The sequence below is a fragment of the Rhinoderma darwinii genome, chromosome 9, assembly GCF_050947455.1.
Source record: "Rhinoderma darwinii isolate aRhiDar2 chromosome 9, aRhiDar2.hap1, whole genome shotgun sequence".
In the NCBI taxonomy this organism is placed as follows: Eukaryota; Metazoa; Chordata; class Amphibia; order Anura; family Rhinodermatidae; genus Rhinoderma; species Rhinoderma darwinii.
In genome coordinates, this window is record NC_134695.1 from 8,305,312 (window position 1) to 8,323,072 (window position 17,761).

Genomic DNA, 17,761 nt, shown 5'->3' on the forward strand with positions numbered 1-17,761 from the left:
GGGAGCCAGCGCAGTGCTCCCTTCCACCTGCTGTACACCCCGGCTCTGCCACACAGTGTACAGCGTAAAGCCATTAGTCCGAATGGCATAAACTCCTCCTCCTCACATGCACTCTGTGCTGTGAGGAGGAGATAAAGCGCAAGCGACGGAAAACCTGGCCATCACTCGGCACACATTCCGGTGATGGCCGTGGATTACCCGGCCACATAGACTTCTATGGGAGCCGGGCGGCCGAAAATAGAGAAAAATCGGTCGTGTGAATAGCCCCATTAGGGGTCTATTATTCCTAATGCAGCCGGGTGCCGGCCGATTTATGAACGGCCGGCACCCGGCTGGGAAACCCTGTCGTCTGAATGAGGCTGTCGAAGAAACCCCTTCCAGGTAGCACCTTTTGGGATGGGTGCTCTAATGGGCTCCCTCTGCTTTGTCAGGTGGTATTCAAATATGGTAATTGAAGTATCAGCAGTGCACCGGGAGATCAATAAAGACAATAGCAATCTGTTGTCTCAATCAATATTCTCATTTATTATCAAGATACATAGGTTAATATACCCTCAGGGCGTACCCTCTAACCAGGGTGTTACCTCTCATGGAACAACCAATCATAACATTTTACACGTAGACTGAAAATACGTCACAGGGTACCTTCCCACTGAGGTCACGTGATCTTTCTAACACCTGCAAATCCTGGCCTACAAAAAATAGAAATGTAGGAGGTTTTCATAAGTGTATGTGATGATTTCATATATGTGTGTGAAATACTGAGATAAAGAATTAATTGGAAATATAATAATTATTTCAGGTCTAGGCGTTCTGCCAGACTCCTATCTACCAGTATTGAAGGCCACGAAAAAGAACACAAAGTAATAACTTATTCCCTTGTGATTCAAACAGAACCAGAAGGAGATCATTACAAAATGGAGAATACATATCTTCATAATCCGGCATCCTGCTTGATAATTCATAGTGTAATTTAATACAGAGAACATAAGCAATTTGACCATCCATCACAAACCCCCCTTTTTCTCATATTAAAATACAGAGATTAAGAATTATCTGATTATAAACTTCAACCAAAATAATGAATAGGGCCACTACTAATAATATAATGCTATCACCAAGTTCAGGTTTGGGTATAGGGTCCCATCAGTGCATTGACAAGTCCCGTAGTTGCTTGTCTGCACGGCTGCTTGGATTTGTTGGACCCTACCTTTGTTAATATTTTTTCTCAAATACAAATTTATATGGTGATAACAATAACAACATTCCCTGTATAAAAATTCTAACATGTATATAAGATATACATGGCAAAGCTTTAATAAATTAACACACACTTAGTGTTACATGGTGGGGTGTTCACCCATTCACCAGGTTCTGGCCTTGTGCATAAAATCCCTGTGACATAGGATATTGTTGATTAAAAGGTTTCGGCTTATGATAGACAATTTTCTTAGCCTTCTTACATAGCATAGGTATCAGACATACTACTAATTTAACAAAAACGTATATAATCAATATTATGAGTAATATATGTAAAGCGCCTTGCATGAGTCCTGCAGCCCATCCTCCAATGCCTCTAAACCATGAGGCGGGGTTCAGCCATGACAACCAGTCTGGCCAATCTAGGTTCCAATCTTCTTCAGAATTGGCTTTCCTAAATTCCTCCTTTAATTGGTTTGCTTGTTCAACATCATGTTTAATCTGTACTGTCCCTTGGGGATCTATATAATGACAGCATGCAGGACCCACTACCTGGCACATACCCCCTTAACTTGCAGTTAAGTAATCTAGTACAAGTGTATGTTGGCTAGTAACAGTAATAAGCTGTCGGGTAAGTACTGAAGAAACATTTAAAGCATCAAATATTAATTCGGTAATATTGTCAAACAACTCTGCTAGTTTTTCTATGTTATGTGCGTTTCTAATTGGTCCTCCAAAGATAGATAGAGCATATCCTAACTTGGTGTACCAAGGTAAGTGTACCAATGGGTGGGCTTTTTGCTTTCCCTCCCTTTTGTACAGCATATGTTTTGGTACTTTATCATAAGGAAGTGCATCCTTGTCCCATGTCCAGGTAGCAGACTGTAACCTAGCTAGGGTACAGGTACCTGTGGTAGTCTGCGGGATCCATTTATATGCATTATGTCCGCACACTATATATATATATCATGGGGAAGGTCAAACCATTGCATACTTCCTAGGGTTAACATATGAGCAAAATGAACTAAGGGAGAAGACTGCTGTAATACACACCAAGGGCAATTTGTTCCCAAAGACCCATGGTATACTCCTGTGCATCCACAATACATAGTTTCATTCCCTTGTAAGTTTGTTTCTTGCATATACCCTGGATAACGTTTACAATCAGTCTTACTTCCCAACTACCATTATGTATGTACCTTTCTACCAGACTTGGTCTAAATACATCTGAGGTCTGTTGGGTTTTATTTAAACTTATCTTTATGCCTTTTATGGGGATCTCACCTAGTGTCAGTGTTTTAGTGACATTTTTAGGGACCCATTTTCCATTTTCCTTTAGTGTGAGAATCAGTGCCTTACCAGGTATCAGGGTTAGATTTACCTGCCACCAGGGATCCTCCATGCATCCTGCTATGGGTAAGGGCACACTGGTATTAGACCATGTATACCTTTTTGTGTTATCCTTTACCTTTGAGGGATCCCAACATGTAGTGTTAAGAAGTTCTTTCTCACTAAGGGGCACAGCCATGTATGGCATGGATTTTGAACTTATAGGACTGTGTGTGCATATCCAACAATCCGATAAGTTTGTTAATGCTGTTATAATTTGATTATGTTTTATGAATTTATTGTCCACTTCCTCCTTAAGAACTTGAGTCATCGTCCCCACGAGGGGCAACATCAACACCAACCCTGCCAAGGGCAACATCATCGATCGAGGCGACGTCATCTGTGCTGATAACCTTTTTACAATGGCTTGCATGTATCCAATTGGCTCGTCCTTGGAGCTTCTCTGATGTGGTGGTGACCAGCTGTACTTCTACTGGTTGGCTGTACCTTGGTTCCAGACTGCTCCTGTTGTGTATCTTTGTTACCACCCAGTCTCCAGGTTGTAGTGAGTGGGTACCTGAAAGAAAGTTTGGATCTGGAATAGAAGAAAGGATTAGTTTATGTGTCCTCTCCAGTTGTTTGTGTAGGGCAGCCAAGTATGTGGTCATATTGTCATAATGCTTTTGTAACTGCTGAGGAAAATACAGTCCTGTCCTTGGCATATTTCCAAACAATATTTCATAGGGAGAAAGTTTATCCTTCCCTCTTGGTGTGGTTCTTACAGAGTATAAAGCCAGGGGTAGACATTGTGTCCACGGTAAAGAAGTTTCATTCATGGCCTTCTGGATTTTTAATTTCAAAGTTCCATTTAGTCTTTCTACCTTACCACTGCTTTGTGGGTGATAGGGAGTGTGAAATGCTTGTTCTATCCGAAGGCTTTTTAATATGTTCCTCAATAGTTCTTGGGTAAAGTGAGTACCTCTGTCACTTTCAATTGTCTCTGGTACTCCATAGCGGCACACTACCTCAGCTATCAGTTTCTTTGCTGTGGTATCTGCATTTGCTTTAGCCACTGGAAAAGCTTCTGGCCATCCTGAAAATAAATCAGTGCAAACAAGTACATATTGATAAATTCCCACCTTAGGTAGTTGTATGTAGTCCACCTGTAATCGCTGAAAGGGGTAGTAGGACTTAGGAGTGTGTTTAGCTGGTGTTTTGGTGGTTTTACCAGGGTTGTGTTGTGCACATGTCATGCAGCCCTCTGTATATTTGGCTGCTGCATTTTGAAAACCTAGGGCATTCCATGTCTGTAACACTAGCTGGCTCATAGCTCCCTTTAAACAGTGTGTTTTCCCATGGGCTAGGGCACACATCATTGGATACAGTGCTCTTGGTAGGCAAACCTTAGAATTAAGATGCCTCAACTGTCCTAGACCTATTGCTGCACCTCTCTCCTCCCATTCTGCTTGCTCTTGAGGGGGTGCTTGGTCCTGGAAAGCACGCAACAGGGTCTCTGTGATGGGTTGTAAAACAGGTTTCACAATCATCAGAGGGAGAGCAGCAGCGTCTTTTGCCGCTGCATCCGCAGCCTCATTCCCTTTTGATATGAGATCACTGATATTAGTGTGGGCCTGTACTTTGACTATAGCTGCTTGGTCTGGCATGTGCAGTGATTCTAAAAGTTCTTCTACTGCTTTTGCATTCTTTATAGGTTTACCTGCCGAGGTCAAGAACCCTCTGGCTCTCCATATTGTCCCAAAGTCATGTGCAACTCCAAAGGCATATCTGGAGTCAGTGTATATGTTGACACGATGTCCCTTACCCAATTTACACGCCTCAGCGAGTGTTTTTAGTTCTGCCTCCTGAGCTGAGCTGCTGGAGGGTAGGGACTGTTGTATGACGGCCTTACCATTGTGGACCACTGCATACCCGGTGAGGAAATGTCCTTTGTCTTCGCTCCAATATCGAGATCCATCTACAAAATACTCAGCATCAGGGTTAATCAGAGCAACATCAAATATACTGTTTATACCGTTTGATTCCATATCCACTAGGCTTTGACAGTCATGTTCATGTTCAAAATGAAATAGTTCATCATCAGTGGATAGTTGAAAAATAAGGGGGTGTCCATGTCCCTGTCCCCCCACTCCTCCCTCCTTTTGTTCAGAATCTAGGGGCAGGAGTGTAGCTGGATTCAGAACAACACAACGTTTGATAGTCACATTAGGGGACAGAAGAGTAAGTTCAATTTTAGTAAGTCTTGCAACTGATAAGTGTTTTGTCTTGACTGTGTTCATCATTTCTTGCACTGCGTGTGGGACTTGCACAATAATGTCACGTTGGAGTACAATATCTGTTGCTTTATCAACTAAAGCTGCTGCTGCTGAGACAGTGCGTATGCATGTCGGGGATCCTAGTACAATGGGATCCAGAGCAAGGGAGTAATAAGCAAAAGGTCGCATCTTGCCTCCATGATCTTGGGCTAATACTCCAGAGGCATGGCCTGCCTGTTCATGGCAGAACAGAGTAAATGGCTTATTGTAGTCAGGAAGTCCCAGTGCTGGCCTTGTAGTCAGTGACAGTTTCAGGGAGTGAAAATTGTCAATTGCCTCAGGTGACAGTACAAATGGGTAAGAGGTGAGACAGTCATATAATGGTTGCATCATAGCAGAGGCATCCCTGATCCAGGCTCTGCAGTACCCTATTAAACCCAGGAAAGTCCTCAATTGTTTAGGGTTCCTAGGGACTGGGTGTTTCTGTATGATTTCCAGCCTGTCAGGAGTTAAGTGTTTCATACCTTGGGAAATACAGTGACCAAGGAAAACAACTGTTTTGACACATAATTGCAGCTTGTGCTTGCTCGCTTTACAGCCAACTTCTTCTAGGAATAATAATAGTGATTTAGAATCTGTTTCACTCTTCTCCAGACTCTCACTACAAAGTAACAAGTCATCTACATATTGTAGTAGAATTGAGGACTGATTGGGGGGCTGCCAGGTGTCCAGAATATCTTTCATGGTACGTGAGAAGATAGCAGGGGAATTTGCGGCACCCTGTGGCAGCACTACCCAAGCATACTGTCTTCCCCTATGTGTAAATGCAAAATACTGCTGGCACTCTTTATCCAGCGGGATGGAGAAGAAAGCATTGGCTAAGTCTATAACTGTGAAATAGACTGCAGTGCCGGGGACCTGGTTGAGCAGGGTATGTGGGTTAGGCACTTGTGGTGTATTAATTATTGTCACAGCATTCACAGCCCGTAGGTCATGTACCATCCGGTACTGTACAGGTTGACCGGGCAATGTCTTTTTCTTTACTGGGTAAAGAGGAGTATTGAAAGGCGAGATTATGGGCACTATGAGATTGTTTTCCAGTAAGGAGTTAATATCCTTTTCTATAGCAGCATCTTGGATATTGCTTTATACATACAGGATGGTTCTGCATGTCTGATTTTAGATTTACTTGTACAGGCGGCACATTTAAAACTCCTACATCCATCTTATCTTGTGCCAATAGTTTTTCTGGTATGTCTGCCAACCAAAGGGGAGGGGTACTTGGGGCTTTTTCAGTGTCCGGCATGCTTGCCATACTAAGGAGTTTGCATAGCAAGGACTCTGGAATGGCAGAGGTTAATGTAGGTGTGCCAGAAGAAAAAATCCAATGCTGCTCCCAGGGCACTGAGTACATCTGTCCCCAATAAATTGTAGGGAGTGTGTGGTGATACTAACACACGGGAGACAATTGATTGTGTGTCATGTATATTCAGTCGCATACAGTATTCAAAGTTTTCCCTATTGCACTGGGTAATGGTATTGAGTGCAAATTCAATATAGACACAATTGCTCCTCCTTGCACTGAGTGGATATCGTCTTCTATGAAGTGGATATTACTTCTGGGCTGGGGGCCATACAGTTTCAACAATTTGATCTGTATGTCTTCTCACAGATGTATTAAACATCACACTACACACACATTTATCACACTTATCACATACACCCCCATGTAAATCCATTTCACCAGACTACCATCCTGACAAAGGACCTGATTATTACGGGACCCCTTTGTAGAGACTTACATATACAAAGTACGTTTCCAGGGACTTAACAGAGTGGCTGAAACAAATGGTGTAACATAAAGTCTGTTACTTACCGCGCGGTTTTGGTTTCAGTGACTCCCCAGGTCCTTCCAGATTAGTGGACTTTGCACAAAATTCTCATTAGGAGGTCCCGGGCTGTTCGGCACCATGTAACTGTCGAAGAAACCCGTTCCAGGTAGCACCTTTTGGGATGGGTGCTCTAATGGGCTCCCTCTGCTTTGTCAGGTGGTATTCAAATATGGTAATTGAAGTATCAGCAGTGCACCGGGAGATCAATAAAGACAATAGCAATCTGTTGTCTCAATCAATATTCTCATTTATTATCAAGATACATAGGTTAATATACCCTCAGGGCGTACCCTCTAACCAGGGTGTTACCTCTCATGGAACAACCAATCATAAAATTTTACACGTAGACTGAAAATACGTCACAGGGTACCTTCCCACTGAGGTCACGTGATCTTTCTAACACCTGCAAATCCTGGCCTACAAACAATAGAAATGTAGGAGGTTTTCATAAGTGTATGTGATGATTTCATATATGTGTGTGAAATACTGAGATAAAGAATTAATTGGAAATATAATAATTATTTCAGGTCTTGGCGTTCTGCCAGACTCCTATCTACCAGTATTGAAGGCCACGAAAAAGAACACAAAGTAATAACTTATTCCCTTGTGATTCAAACAGAACCAGAAAGAGATCATTACAAAATGGAGAATACATATCTTCATAATCCGGCATCCTGCTTGATAATTCATAGTGTAATTTAATACAGAGAACATAAGCAATTTGACCATCCATCACAAGGCCTTAGAAAGCTGTTCGCAAAACAAGCATTCTATCTTCCCCAACTCTCCATTAACATGTGTACTTAGGCCTTATTTACACGAACATGTGCATTTTGCGTGCGAAAAAAACGCTGCCTTTTTTACCCGTTGCAGTTCCGTGTGTCATCAGTGTTTGCTGCGTGGCTGCGTGATTTTCGCGAATATGCCATCCTTATGACATGCGGTTTTGAGGTTTAGAAAAAGAAATTAAGAAGGTGGTTTTATTTTTCCTTTCATTTCTTGATCTACTGTTGCGCGAATCACGCGCAGCACACGGAAGTGCGTCCGTGTACTGCGCGTGATTTTCACGCACCCATTGACTTCAATGGGTGCATGATGCGCAAAACATGCTCAAGTATAGGACATGTCGTGAGCTTCACGCAGCGGACACACGCTGCGTGAAAAACACAGAATGTCTGAATGTCCCCATTGCCTTACATCGGTCTGTGCGAAAATGACCCGCGTATCACGGACGAGAACTGCGCTCGTGTAAATAAGGCCTTAGACTGGCTCAATGTGCATATTTACGGACATATAGACAGGGAAGAAGTGGCTGTCAGATACCTCTGGTACTGCTTATACACAGACAAAATCCAACATCCCCGATCTCTGTTTCCTTACAACAGTTGCCCCAAGCACATTAAATTGCCTGCTTATTCTTTTAACAATTAACAAATGTGTATGATCATTTTAAGTCATTTAAGCCCTTAATGACCAAGCAATGTTTTACATTTTTCCATTGTCTCATAAGATCTATAACTTTTTTATTTTCCCGTTCACATAGCTGTATAAGGACTTGTTTTTTGCGGGACAAGTTGTATTTTTTAATAGCATCATTTTGGGGTACATATAATTTATTGATTAACGTTTATTAACTTTTTTGGGGAGATAATGAAAAAAAACTAATTTTGTCATTCTTTTTATCATCTTAGATTTACGCTATTTACAGTTTGGTATAAATAACATAATAACTATATTCAGTAGGTCAATATGATTGTGGCGATACCAAATTTATATTGATTTTTTATGTTTTACTACTTTTAGGCCTTATTTACACGAGCGTAGTTCACGTCCGCGATACGAGTGTGAAAATCATGCGCGGCGCACGGACCTATGTAAGGCAATGGGAAAATTTAGACCCCAACATTTGTAAAGCAATTACTCAAGAGTATGGCAATACCCCATATGTGGTCATAAACTTCTGTTTGGACACACTTCAGGGCTCAGAATGGCAGGAGCGCTACTTGGCATGCAGACTTTGCTTGATTGGTTTTTAGGCGCCATGTTGCTGCAGAGCCCCCGAGGCACCAGTACAGTAGAAACCCCTGAGAAGTAACTCTATTTTGGAAACTACACCTTTCAGGGCATTCATCTAGGGGTATAGTGAGCATTTTGACCCCACAGGCGTTTCATATATTTTATTAGAATTAGGCAGTGAAAATGAAAAAATTTATTTTTCCCCAAACATATGTCGTTTTAGCTCCCAATTTTTTCTTTTTCCAAGGGATAATAGGAGAAAAAACACCACACAATTTGTTACTCAATTTCTCCTGAGTATGGCAATACCCAATGTGTGGCCTTAAACTTCTGTTTGGGCACATGGCAGAGCTCAAAATGGAAGGAGCTCCATTTGGCTTTTAGAGCACAGATTTGCTGGATTGGTGTACGGGTGTCATGTTGCGTTTGCAGAGCCCCTGAGGTACCATAGAACAGTAGAAACCCCTGGGAAGTGACCCCATTTTGGAAACTACACCCCTCAAGGCATTTATCATTTGCCTGGACATATGACAGGGCTCAGAATTGAAGAGCACCATGCACATTTGAGGTCTATTTTGGTGATTTTCAGAGCATTGACCCACAATTGCAGGACTCTGAGGTCAAATAGCAAAACAAACCCCCAAGTAGTGACCTCTATTTTGTAAACTGCACCCCTCAAGGCATTTTTAAGGGGTGTAGTGAGCATTTTTTTTTATTTATTAGAAATGAATGCTCAGCGGATGGTGCAAAGTGAGAATTGCAATTTTCCACCGCTATGCCATTTTAGTGGCCAATATGTGTTGCCCAGTTTGTGCCACTGCAGACAAATATCTCATAAACTGTTAATCCTTTCATGACGCAGCCTGGTTTGGCCTTGTGGCACGGCCGATTTTTTCAAATCTGACATGTGTCAATTTATGTGGTAATAACTCCGGAATGCTTTTACCTATCCAAGCGATTCTGAGATTGTTTTCTCGTGACATATTGTACTTTGTGATAGTGGAAAAATTTGGTAGATAAATTCAATATTTATTTGTGAAAAATACCAAAATTTAGAGAAATTTTTTAAAAAAAATTGCATTTTTCTAAATTTAAATGTATATGCTTGTAAAACAGATAGTAATACCACACAAAATAGTCAATAGTTACCATTTCCCATATGTGTACTTTATATTTGCATCGGTTTTTGAACATCCTTTTATTTTTCTAGGACATTACAAGGCTTAGAACTTTAGAGGGAATTCTCAAATTTTCAATAAAAATTCAAAAGGCGATTTTTATAGGGACCAGTTCAGCTCTGAAGTGGTTTTGAGGGCCTTATATATTAGAATCCCCCAATAAATCACCCCATTTTAAAAACTGCACCACTCAAAGTATTCAAAACAGCATTCAGAAAGTTTCTTAACCCTTTTGGCGTTAAACAGGAAATAAAGCAAAATAGAGGGGAAATTTATTTGTAATAAAAAAAAATTGTGTAACACAGAAGATTTTACCAGAGAAATACAACTTAATATTTATTGCCCAGGTCCTGCAGTTATTAGGAATATCCCACATGTGGCCCTAGTGCCCTAATGGACCGAAACACCGGCCTCAGAAGCAAAGGAGCACCTAGTGGATTTTGGGGCCTGCTTATTTTTAGATTATATTTTAGGCACCATGTCAGGTTTGAAGAGGTCTTATGGTGCCAAAACAGTGGAAACTCCTCAAAATTGACCCCATTTTGGAAACTAGACCCCTCAAGGAATTTATCTAGGGGTATAGTTAGCACTTTGACCTCACAGGTATTTTGCTATAATTATTGGAGTTAGTCTGTGAAAATAAAAATGTCTGTGGAAAATAAAAATGTCTGTGGACCCTCTGGGCCGTACCACCTTGGCGGTAGGGCAGCTGGCCAACAGGGCGCAGGTCACAGTCTATGGTATATAGCAGTGGCGTAGCTATAGGGGTCGCAGCGGTCGCACTTGCGACCGGGCCCATAAGCCTGGGGGGCCCACGGACCCCCGTTGCCATACTGTACGCTTCCAAAAAAAATCTTCTGTGCCGTAAAGCCGGCACTTCCTGGTTACGGTCACATGGTACACTTAGTGTACCATGTGACCGTGTTGTCACATGACACGTCTTCCGGACAGTGGAGTGGAAGAGTCGGTGCCGAGGACTCCAGGTGAGCTGCAGTCTGTGTTGTGTTGTAATGTATTGTGATGTAATGTGTTGTGTTGTGATGCCTTGTAATGTATTGTGTTGTATTGTGGTGTTTGCGGTGGAGAGGGGGGGGGGCGTTAAATCACAGCCCCCCCTCCTCTCTCCACCGCAAACTTCACAATACAACATAATACAGTATAGTACACATGACTATGAGAGCGGGGCTGCGGCTGTGTAATACAGCCATTGCCTCGCTCCTGAGTCGTGACATGTGCGCGCCGTCAGCATGATGTGATGCGGACGGCGCTGCACTAATGATCTGCGGCACTGAAGACAGAACATGGCACCCCCATGTTCTGTCTTCAGTGCCTGCACCGCCGCTCATTAGTGCAGCGCCGGCAGCATCTCCTCATGCTGACAGCGCGCGCACTTACTGTCAGGAGCGGGGCAATGGCTGTATTACACAGCCGCAGCTCCGCTCTATAACGGCGGAGATCAGAGGAACCGCTCATCTCCGCCGCTATTCTCCTGAATGCTGCAATCAAAGCCGACTGCAGCATTCAGGGGAAAATGAGAAGGGGCGGGAGGGAATTCCTGTGACGCGATCGAGGGCCATACGATATATGGGCAGACATCCCTGGGGTCTATTGAAGGACCCCAGGGCTGTCTTACCATATTTCCTGTTAGGGCATACTGAGTTATGTCCTAACAACTGCCTGTGTGCTATCTGTCCACAGGCTAATGTACTGGCATATATCTGATATGTCAGTACATTAAAGTTTAAAAATAAAGTAAAAACAAAGTAATGTTAAATAAAAAAAACACACATTCACCTTTTTTACAATAAACATTAAAATAGGTCTCAATACATAAAATATACACATATTGGGTATTGGCGCGGCCGTAATAACCTGCACAACAATTTTTTTTGCATTATTTGTGATGTGTACTCTGTAAAAAAATAAAATAAACTGCTTTCTATCACTTATTGTGAGGCACGAGGTGTGATGAATTTAACCTCCATGTGCCTCACATTAATAGTAATTAACCCCATCATGTACCTCACACATTAACCCATTATGACTGAGAAACATGACGGAATTAATTACTATTAACGTGAGGCACATTCAAAATTCATCATCACACCTCGTGCCTCACATTAGAAAACGAAAGAACTTTTTTTTGTTATTACTGTAAACGAAGTATCGGTATCGAAGTCCAAATTTTGGTATCGTGACATCCCTACACTGTGGGTCGCGTCCCCCTGGGGGTTCGTGTGAAGACCTCCGGGGGGTCGCGAGTCACTCACCAAGGTCCCGGTTCCATTCAATCCTGGAGCAAGGAGCTGGCATCTCCTTGATCCAGCATTCACTGTGCCCTGAGCGGCTCGACACAGGCAGGCGGGATGTAGCAACATCATCGCGCCTGTCTGCGCTGAGTCACTCATAGCACAGACCGGAGGAGGCGAAGGATCCTGCACCCGGCGTGGGAACGGGGATAGGTAAGTAATTATGCTATTTTTTTTATTATGCACATATGGGGGCATTATACTGTATGGGGGGCTGATATTGTGTGGGGGGCATTATACTGCATGGGGGGCAGATATGGCATGGGGGCTGATAAGATGGGGGGCATTATACTGAATGGGGGCTGATATGGGGGAATTATACTGTATGGGGGCTGATATGGGGAGCATTATACCGTATGGGGCTGTTATGGGGGGCATTATACGTTATGGGGCATTATACTGTGTGGGGGCAGCTATGGCAGCATTATACTGTGTGGGGGCATTATACTATGGGGGCTGTTGGGCAAAGCGTCTGGGCATAGGCACGCACAGGGGTCTGATGATAATGATGATGGTGGTGTTGGGGAGTGGTAGGGGGGCCCAAGCTGAATTCTTGCACCCGGGCCCATGAGCCTTTAGCTACGCCCCTGGTATATAGGGTACCTGTGACAGCACGGACAGTAGCTTGGCAGGAACTAGGCAGCGGATGGACGTCAAGCGTGGAGAAGCAGGCAAGCGTGGTATCCAGCACAGCACATCTATAGCAAGCACGGCACTAGATCGGGATACAGGAACAGGAACGGGAACAGGAACACTGGTAGCAGAAAACACTAGGGGACCATTTGCATAGACAGACTAAGGGATACACAACAATGCTCAGGCATAGAACTAGGGGGCTGGACCCCTCTTATAGTCCAGGGTACTCACGGGTTAAGAGCGGGCACGAGCGTGTGCGCGCACCATACGGGATCCGGCAGAGGTGAGTGGACGCGAGCGCTGGCGTCTCCTGAGGAGGAGGCTGGGTCAGTAGAGGGTTGGAGCTGACAGCCCGCAGCCATGGACATTACAGAAAATCTACTTTTTTTCTGAAAAAACATAGAATTTGTAATATTTACAAGGAATAAAGAAGAAAATGCACCCCAACATTTGTAAAGCATCTTCTCCCGATTACGGAAATACCCCATATGTGGTAATAAACTTCTGTTTGGACCCACGGCAGCGCTCAGAAGGGAAGGAGCGCCATTTGGATTTTGGAGCGCAGATTTTGCTGGATTGGTTTTTATTGCCATGTCGCGATTGCAACGCCCTGGAGGGAACAAAACAGTGGAAACACCCCAAAAGTGACCCCATTTGGGAAACTACACCCCTCAAGGAATTTTTCTAGGGGTATAGTAAGCATTTATACCACACAGGTTTTTTGCAGAATTTAGTAGAATTAGGCCGTGAAAATGAATATAAACATTTTTGTCCACTAAAATGTTGATTTTTTTCATTTTCACAAGGGATAAAGGAGAAAAAGTCGCCCTAAATTTGTAACGCAATCTTTCCCGAGTATGACAATACCCCACATGTGGTAATAATTAATTTTTTTTAAAATTTGAATTTAATTAACCTTTGCAGGACTGATCCTTTTTTGCTTTTCCATTTTAGTTTTTCACTCCCCACCTTCCAAACGCCATAACTTTTTTATTTTTGCATGAATTGAGCGGTATGAGGAATTATTTTGGGCAGGACGAGCTGTAGTTTTTATTGGTACCATTTTTTGGTACATGCAACTTTTTGATCACTTTTTATTACATTTTATTTAGAGGTTTTGCGACCAAAAACAGTGATTTGGGCGTTTTAAATTCTTGATTTCTTACGGGGTTCATAATGCGCTATACATGACAATTTTACTTTATTCTGCGGGTCGGTACGATTACGGCGATACCATACACTACCGTTCAAAAGTTTAGGGTCACTCAGAAATTTCCTTATTCTTGCAAGAAAAGCACCGTTTTTTTCAATGAAGATAACATTAAATTAATCAGAAATACACACTATACATTGTTAATGTGCTAAATGACTATTCTAGCTGCAAACGTCTGGTTTTTAATGCAATATCTACATAGCTGTATAGAGGCCCATTTCCAGCAACCATCACTCCAGTGTTCTAATGGTACATTGTGTTTGCTAACTGTGTTAGAAGGCTAATGGATTAATGGATGATTAGAAAACACTTGAAAACCCTTGTGCAATTATGTTAGCACCACTGTAAACAGTTTTGCTGTTTAGAAGAGCTATACAACTGACCTTCCTTTGAGCTAGTTGAGAATCTGGAGCATTACATTTGTGGGTTCGATTAAACTCTCAAAATGGCTAGAAAAAGAGACCTTCATGTAAAACTCGACAGTCTATTCTTGTTCTTAGAAATGAAGGCTATTCCATGCGAGAAATTGCCAAGAAACTGAAGATTTCCTACAACGGTGTGTACTACTCCCTTCAGAGGACAGCACACACAGGCTCTAACCAGAGTAGAAAGAGAAGTGGGAGGCCCCGCTGCACAACTGAGCAACAAGACATTAGAGTCTCTAGTTTGAGAAATAGACGCCTCACAGGTCCTCAACTGGCAGCTTCATTAACCCGTTAGTGACCGACACATCGTGTTTCTACGTAGGTCACTAAAGGGCCTTATTCCGATGGCATAGACTTTTTACGTCGCGGCATCAGAATAAGTAAACAGAGCAGGAAGTTGTCAAATCTCCCTGCTCTCAGCTGCTAGAGGCAGCTGAGGGCTGGGAGCGTCCCTGCTCTGCCGTGTGAGATCGATATTAGTATCGATCTCACACGTTTAACCCCTCAGATGCAGTGCTCAATAGCGAGCACCGCATCTGAGTGGTTTTGGAGAGAGGGAGGGAGCTCCCTCTCTCTCCCACGACACCCGGCGATACGATCGCCGAGTGTCTGTGTCTCTAATGGCAGCCGGGGGTCTAATAAAGGCCCCCAGGCTGCCTGGAGTGAAGGCCTGCTAGATCATACCGCAGGCATGACCTAGCAGATGCCTGTCCGTGTTAAACGGACAGGCAGTAATACACTGAAATACAAAAGTATTGCAGTGTATTATAAATGCGATCGCAGAATCGCATATTATAGTCCCCTAATGGGACTAGTAAAAAAGTGAAAAAAAAGTTGAATAAAGTTAATTTAAAAAAAAATTTGAAAACAAATGAAAAACCCAGCTTTTCCCCTTACAAAATGCTTTACTATTAAAAAAACAAAATAAAGTTAAAAAGTTACACATATTTGGTATCGCCGCGTCCGTAACGACCCCGACTATAACTCTATTACATTATTTAACCCGCACTGTGAACGCCGTAAAAAAAATAATAAAAAACTATGAAAAAATTGCTGTTTTCTGTGAATACTGACTTTAAAATTTTTTAATAAAAAGTGATCAAAAAGTCGCATCTACTCCAAAATAGTACCAATAAAAACTACAAGTCGTCCCGCAAAAAAAAAAACCCTCATACAACCGCATCGGCGAAAAAATAAAAACGTTACGGCTCTTCAAATATGGAGACACAAAAACAAATAATTTTGAAAAAAAAGCGTTTTTACTGTGTAAAAGTAGTAAAACATACAAAAACGATACAAATTTGGTATCGTTGCAATCGTAACAATCCGCTGAATAAAGTTATTGTGTTATTTATACCACACGGTAAACGGCGTAGATTTAGGATGCAAAAAAGAGTGGCGAAATTTTAGTTTTTGTTCTATTCCCCCCCAAAAAAAAGTTTATAAAAGTTAATCAATAAATAATATGTACCTAAAAATGGTGCTATTAAAAAATACAACTTGTCTCACAAAAAACAAGACCTTATACAGCTATGTCGACGCAAAAATAAGAAGGTTATAGCTCTTGGAATGCGACGATTGAAAAACGTAAAAAATAGCTTGGTCATTAAGGTCCAAAATAGGCTGGTCATTAAGGTCATTAAGGGGTTAAATAGTACCCGCAAACCGCCAGTGTCAACGTCTACAGTGAAGAGGCGACTCCGGGATGCTGGCCTTCAGGGCAAAGTAGCAAAGAAAAAGCCATATCTGAGACTGGCTAATAAAAGGAAAAGATTAATATGGGCAAAAGCACAAAGACATTGGACAGAGGAAGATTGGAAAAAAGTGTTATGGACAGACCGATTGAAGTTTGAGGTGGGCTTCTGGAAGCATGGGGTGAAATTTCTCCCGATTACCTCAGCAAATTAACAGCTAGAATGCCAAAGGTCTGCAATGCTGTAATTGCAGAAAATGGAGCATTCTTTTTGGCGAAAGCAAAGTTTGAAGGAGAAAATTACTATTTCAAATAAAAATCATTATTTCTAACCTTGTCAATGTCTTGACTATATTTTCTAGTCATTTTGCAACTCATTTGATAAATATAAGTGTGAGTTTTCATGGAAAACACAAAATTGTCTGGGTGACCCCAAACTTTTGAACGGTAGTGTATGTATATAGTATTTTTTATGTTTTGCAGCGTTTGCACAATAAAATCACTTCTTTATAAAATAATTTATTTTCTGTCACCATATTCCGAGAGCCGTAACTTGTTTATTTTTCAGTCAAAAAAGCTGTGTAAGGGCTTGTTTTTTTGCGGGACGGGTTGTAGTTTTTATTGGTACTATTTTCAGGTACATGCGACTTTTTGATCACTTTTTATTCTATATTTTGGGAGGGGTGGTGACCAAAAAATAGTGATTCTGGCATTGTTTTTTGTCTGTTTTTTTGCAGCGTTCACCGTGCGGTAAAAATAACATTATAGTTTTATAGATTGGGTCGTTACGAACGCGGCGATACCAAATATGTGTACTGTTTTTTAACGGTTTAATTTTTTCCCTATAATAAGAGACTTATTATAGGAAAAAAAAAATCTTTTATTTTTTACACTTTTGTAAAACATTTTTATACATGTTTTTTTTACTTTTTTCTTTACTTTTTACACTTTCTTTTTTTACCTGCAGCTTTGATCGCTGCTAGAATACATTACACTACCTAGGTAGTGTAACGTATTCCAACTGTCAGTGTGACGTCACAGTCACTCTGACAGTTAGTCTACGAGGAACAGCCAGAGGCTGATCCTTATAGGCTTCCATACATGGCAGACCCGGGGGCCGTTGTCTGGCCCCCGGGTGCCATCACAAGCATCAGCAGCCATCACAATTGCATGGGTGCTGCTGATGTGCTACAAACCCCCTACATGCGGAGATCGCAATCGAGCCCCGCATGTAACGGGTTAATTGCCGAAATCAGCGGCAATGAGCCGCTGATCGGCAACAGTGGAGTGTCAGCAGTCAGGGACAGCTGACCTCCTGATTCCCGATGCACACTGTCACCGACACTGTCACAGTGTACAGTGTCGGTGACAGTGTGCATCGGGAACCGGGAGGTCAGATGTCCCTGACTGCTGACACTCCACTGTTGCCGATCAGCGGCTCATTGCCGACAATGTGCATAGCGAACAGCAGTGATGTCCTGTCACTTTGATAAGAAGTCTATCAGGAGGCTGGTCTACTTGGCCTCCGATCGCCATGCTAGCCATCTGCAAACCTCACGATTTCATCGTGAGGTCTGACGATGTGCTAGAAACCCCT

General features: G+C 42.3%; 1 long non-coding RNA gene across 1 annotated transcript; it reads right to left on the reverse strand.

Annotated features, from left to right (window-relative positions):
* Window positions 1-499: 499 nt before the first annotated feature.
* On the reverse strand, window positions 500-7,197 carry LOC142660584 (uncharacterized). The gene is made up of 2 exons (XR_012850530.1): window positions 6,679-7,197; window positions 500-3,124 (listed from the first exon to the last, which is right to left on the reverse strand). It is a non-coding gene; the product is annotated as an uncharacterized LOC142660584 (long non-coding RNA).
* Between the last annotated feature and the right edge of the window lie 10,564 nt (window positions 7,198-17,761).